At 54.8% G+C, this 5,807-nt stretch overlaps 1 long non-coding RNA gene across 1 annotated transcript in view; it reads right to left on the reverse strand.

Moving 5' to 3' along the window:
- LOC108523401 (uncharacterized) overlaps positions 1–5,564 on the reverse strand; it is an 8,599-nt gene extending 3,035 nt beyond the window's left edge. Inside the window, exons 1-2 of the long non-coding RNA XR_001883804.1 lie at positions 5,395–5,564; positions 62–403 (exon numbers count right to left, since the gene is read on the reverse strand). This is a non-coding gene — a long non-coding RNA (uncharacterized LOC108523401). The remainder of the gene's footprint in view (positions 1–61; positions 404–5,394) is intronic.
- Positions 5,565–5,807: the final 243 nt, after the last annotated feature.

A 5,807-nucleotide genomic window follows, 5' to 3' on the forward strand; every position in this document is an offset into this window, starting at 1 on the left:
TGAGCCTCACCTCCTCCCCCTGCCACAGACACATCACCTCCTTCTCCTCGCTGAGCCTCACCTCCGCCTGCCACAGAGGTGAGCATCCTGCCTCCTGCCCAGGGACGTGGTGGGGAATGAATGTCACCTAAGTAACAACTCACAAGCACAGTGTCTGGCTTTGGGGCGTAGGGGCGGGGCACAGGTAATCAATACATGTCACCTCCTGCATGGACGGCTTCCCCCTTCCCTGATGAAGGCCTCCAGGACACAGGGCCCGCTCTGTTCCTGGTCACGAGGCTGCAGCTGAAGGGCGGAGGAGGCCTCTCAGATTCAAAGCAGGGCAGAGATGAGAGGCGTCATTCTAATTTGAGATCAGAGTTTGACAGGCGGGCAGGCAGCCGCTTCCTCCCCTCCGTGGAGACTGCCAAGAGAGGGTTGTATTGAGGGCGTGACTGGCAAGGCCCGCAGCGGGATGGGCAGCCCCCCCCCCACCACGCCCGTGCAGCTCTGTGTAAATCCTGAGTCCTGAATATCCTCGTGTAACTCAGATCTGGAAAGAATCCTAGATCTTCTGGTTCCACACTTTAATTTCACAGATAAGGAAACAGGCCCAGAGAGGAAAAGGCTTTTCGTAGTCACTTGGCGAGGCAGGGAAGCTGGGCTGAGAATGCAGGTGCCCTGCCACCCAGACCCACTGCCGGGATCCCCGACGGGAAAACGCTCGCTCCGTCACCATGAGCATTTGATGAATTTGCCTCTAGTCTTTTAAAAATACATATGTATAATTTTATTTTAAATTTTTAAATTTTTTTTTTTTTGAAACAGGGTCTCACTGTGTCAGCCAGGCTGGAGTGCAGCGGCGTGATCTCGGCTCACTGCAACCTCCGCCTCCTGGACTCAAGCAATCCTCCCGCCTCAGCCTCGCAAGTAGCTGTGACTACTCCTGGCAGGCATGTGCCACCGTACTCCGATGATACGACTTTTTGTAGAGATGGGGACTTGCTCACAACAAAGCCCAGGTTGCTGTAAAATTACTGAGCTCCAGTGATCCTCCCACCTCAGCCTCCCAAAGAGCTGGGATTGCAGGTGTGAGCTGCTGCACCTAGCCTACATGTAATTTTATTTTATTTTATTATTTTATTTTTTCATTTTATTTTTGAGACAGGGTTTCGCTCTGTTGTCCAGGCTGGAGTGCAGTGGTGAAATTAAAGCTCACTGCAGCCTCTGCTTCCTGGGCTCCAGTGATCCTCCCACCTCAGCCTCCTGAATAGCTGGGATTAAAGGTGTGCATCACCGTGCCTGGCTAGTTTTTGTCTGTTTTTTTTGTAGAGGTAGGGTGAGCCACTATGTTGCCCAGGCAGGTCTCAGACTCCTGGGCTCAAGTAATCCTTTCACCTCGGCTTCCCAAAGTGCTGGGATCACAGGTGTGAGCCATTGTGCCTGGCTATAATTTTAAATTAATACCTAATTATACTATGCATGAATACATTCTCTTTAAAAATTTATTTCCTTGCCTCCTGAATACGGTGTGGCTACTCAGTGTTTGTTGAATGTGTGAACAGGTGAATTCTTATTTCTATCATCCCGTTCAGGCCCCAATCTTATGACCAGCTCCTCCTGGATGACAGCACCTCTCAACGCCCCCTCCCGCGACTCTCCTTCCCCAACCCCTTCTACCAGGGCCACTGGATCAGGGCACCAGGCGCAAGGAGGCCGACGAGGGTGCTTGAGGACCCCCCTAATTCCTGCCCCACTCTTGGTTGGGGCTAGCTTTGGGGCACTCTTTGGATTTTTTTTTTTTTTTTTTCCAGACAGTCTCACTCTGTCACCCAGGCTGGAGTGCAGTAGCGTAATTTTGGCTCAACCTCTGCCTCCTGGGTTCAAGTGATTCTCCTGCCTCAGCCTCCCAAGTAGCTGGGACTACAGGCACGTGCCATCATGCCCAGCTAATTTTTGTATTTTTAGAAGAGACAGGGTTTCACCATGTTGGCCAGGCTGGTCTCGAACTCCTGACCTCAAGTGATCCGCCCACCTCTGCCTCCCAAAGTGCTGAGATTACAGGCGTGAGCCACTGTGCCCGGCCCCTTTGGACTTTTCTATCCCAGCCCCAAGCTTGGGATGAGTCTGGGGCACCCAGATACCCTCCCATGAACCCACACCATGCTCAACCGCCTGCACACAAGCAGGTGTTCCTCTTACTCCGTGGCTCCCCTCACGTTTGCTTCCTTTCTCCCGGTACTGGGACGTGGAAAGATCTTAAACGCCCGGGAGATCCCAGGGAATAATTCAATCCTAGAAAATGAAGCACAAAACCTGGGCTCCTGGGAGGACCAGAGGGCCTGGAGATGGAGGCTTGGCAGGCCCAGCACTGCTGAAGCCAAGGGAATGACTGACTTCTCCAAGAGCAGGCTGAGTCCTGCTGAACCTCACTGGTCCCCTAGTAGCAGGAGCTTGAGGACAAAGACGGGACCTGGAACCTCATTGGTCACATAGTAGCAGGAGCTTGAGGACCAAGGATGGCACCTAGAACCTCATTGGTCACATAGTAGTAGGAGCTTGAGGACCAAGGATGGAACCTGAAAGATTCATGGTAGGGGTGAGGGGAAGAGCAGCCAAGAGTCAGGAGGGTCAGAAGTGTGTCTGATCCCTTGGCAGGGCACGGTGGCTCACGCCTGTAATCCCAGCACTTTGGGAGGCCAAGGCAGGCAGATCACCTGAGGTCAGGAGTTCAAGACAGCCTGTCTCTACTAAAAATACAAAAATTAGCCAGGTGTGGTGGTGGGTGCCTAAAGTCCCAGCTACTCAGGAGGCTGAGGCAGGAGAATCGCTTGAACCCGAGAGGCGGAGGCTGCAGTGAGCGGAGATTGCACCATTGCACTCCAGCCTGGGTGACAGAACAAGACTCTGTCTCAAAAATAGCAATAACAACAACAACAAAAGAACTATGTCTGATTCCTGAGGCCAAGAGTAAAAGAGGTTTCAAGAAAGAGGGTGTGGCCAACAGTGCCAGGTGCAGCTGATATAAAGGAAAAGTGGTCTTCTTTTTTCCTTGACGTGGCTGTGCACAAACCCTCCCCGGGACCAAGCTCAGGGCTGGGCCACGACCAGGGGCCCTCAGGCTAGATCTGGTGCCGAGGAGACCTGCTGCTGAGGCTGGACGAGTGAGCCTGGAAGGGCGTCGACCCTCCACCAAACCCCAGGGACAAGTGCCCCAGACCTCACTGAGCAGAAACAGGGTGGGACGGAAACCAAACAAACGGCTCCTTTAAAGCCACCTGAAATCCATGTTTTCGGAATGTTTGGTTTTTGGCTTGTCTTTCCTGCAGCAGGATATTTAAAGAAAACAAATCTTTAAAGGCTTCTACTCCAAAGCAAAGAGCGCTGTGTGTGCCTACTTCTGGTCTCTGCTTCAGGAACAAACCCCCTTTACTCTCTGGCCTGGATTGTACCCAAGGCAGCCAGAGCCTCCTGGCCAAGCTGGGCCAGCAGCCCAGGCCCCCACCAAAGGCTCAGAGTGAGCTGAGCACCACCAGGCCTTGAGGGCTTCGAGAGGCTTCCACTCCAGGGCACGCTGAGGCCAGGGGCTGTGGGTGGCTAACAGACTATGCTGCCAGCTGGGAGCACAGGGGGCCCCATCTCTGCGCCAAACCCAAGTCTGGCCGGCTCCTTCCCCTGGGGATAGATACTTGGTGGGGAAGAGAAGGAGCTGGGAAGGTCATCCAAGAAAGGCGAGCCGCGCCGTCCGCCTGGGAGTCAGAATGAGGTGGCCCATCCTCAGCCTTGACCATTTCCCAGTGCTCTATTTTATTTAATTTTTTATTTTATTATATAGAGACAGGGACTCCATAGATTGCCCAGGCTACTCTCAAACTCCTGGACTCACATGATCCACTTGCCTCAGCCTCCCAAAGTGCTGGGATTACAGGCATGAGCCACCACACCCGACCCCCAAATAATCTACATTCAGAGCCTGCAAAAGAGTCGGGGCCCAAGGAGAGAAAATGGAGACAGAAGAGAAAGGGAATTACTCCCTCCAGGTCCCCACGCCTGAGTCAGACCCTCTCACTGTTTCCTTTACAACCACCGCACACCCACCTGGTCCTGGCCTGAGGAAAGGAATACAAGTCCATGAAGGTTTTCCCTTCTCTCTCTTTTTTTTTTTTTCCTTCTTCGTCTTTCTTCTGTCACCCAGGCTGGAGTGCAATGAAGCGATCTCGACTCACTGCAACCTCAAGCGATTCTCCCGCCTCAGCCTCTGGGATGACAGGCAGGCGCCACCACGCCTGGCTAAGTTTGTATTTTTAGTAGAGACAGGGTTTCGCCATGTTGGCCAGGCTGGTCTTGAACTCCTGACCTCAGGTGATCCACCCACCTCAGCCTCCCAAAGTGCTGGGATTACAGGCGTGAGCCACACTGGCCCATCATGTACCCTTCTGATCCTACAAGTGCACTGTGAGGTAGGCCGGGCATGGAGTTTAGTTTCAGCTTTGCATTGAGATCAGAGCGGCTCGGAGAGGTCGGGGCCTCATCCAGGACCACACATCCAGCAGGCAGCAGAGCCACCTGTCACCCAGCTCTCCGGGTGCCCGGCCTGTGCTCCCTACACAGCCGCTTACTGCCCTGCCAGGAAAAGGCAGGCAGGAGGGATCTTTCCACTCCCGTCAGGGGCTGAAGAACAGGCGTCTAGGAGCTAAATTTGGCTGGGGGACTCTCCCAGCCCAGACAGCCCAGGGCCCTGCCCAGGGGCCAGTGCTTTCACTTGCTGACCTCATGCCTCCACCACTACTCGGGACAGATAAGATTCAGCACGACTCAGGTTCAGCCAAAGGATACTAATGGGCCATGGAATAAATCCTGCCTGGAGCCCTGTTCACCTCAGGACTTGTCCTCAGACCAGGGACCTTCCTCTCTGGTCACTCAGTCAAGGAATCGCAGGAGATCAGTGCGAGAGTAGCCCTGAACAGTGCGGGCACGGGGGCTCACGCCTGTAATCCCAGCACTTTGGGAGGCCGAGGCGGGCGGATCATGAGGTCAGGAGATGGAGACCATCCTGGCTAACACGGAGAAACCCCCGTCTCTGCTAAAAGTACAAAAAATTAGCCGGGCGTGGTGGGGGAGCCTGTAGTCCCAGTTACTCGGGAGGCTGAGGCAGGAGAATCGCTTGAACCCGGGAGGCGGAAGTTACAGTGAGCTGAGATTGCGCCACTGCACTCCAGCCTGGGCAACAGAGCGAGACTCTGTCTCAAAAAAAAAAACAGAAGAGTAGCCCTGAAGGTCCTCCAGCACACCTGGTCTTTGCTGGCCCGAGACACCCACAAGAGTAAAGGCAGTGCCTCATTCAGGAGGCTGAGGACTAAGCGAGCAAATGCAGGCCGAGCGCTTCCCCAGGCCTGGACCTTCGGTAGCACTCACCTGTGTCCTCAGTGTCCTCATTGCTACACTGGAGCCCGATCGCTGGGCCTTTAGGAGGAGGGAAGTGCCCTTCCTGTTGACAGGCCAGGCCTCTGACCCAGCCGTCTCCTCTCCGTGGGGAGGCAGGAAGGGCCCAGGACTCAGGCAGCAGATCAGGGACCCCTGGCCTGGCCTCTGCTCAGCTGTGTGATCCTGGGGAAGCCCCGCCTTGCGTCCCCCACCCCCACCGCCTTGGTTTTCTTCTCACTGAGAAGTAGAGGAGGTGGCTGGCTATTCGGCAGGGCCCCTTCCACTCTGGGAATCCCCAGTTTCAGCAGCAGAACTTCCCCAAGCAGAAAGCCGCTGGGAACGTGGGTGCCTGGGTGGGAGGTGGAAGCCCAGGGAGAGGCAGACACGGATGCCCTGTGCAGGCC

This window comes from Rhinopithecus bieti, unplaced genomic scaffold (genome assembly GCF_001698545.2).
Source record: "Rhinopithecus bieti isolate Rb0 unplaced genomic scaffold, ASM169854v2 scaffold_3471, whole genome shotgun sequence".
Lineage (NCBI taxonomy): Eukaryota > Metazoa > Chordata > Mammalia > Primates > Cercopithecidae > Rhinopithecus > Rhinopithecus bieti.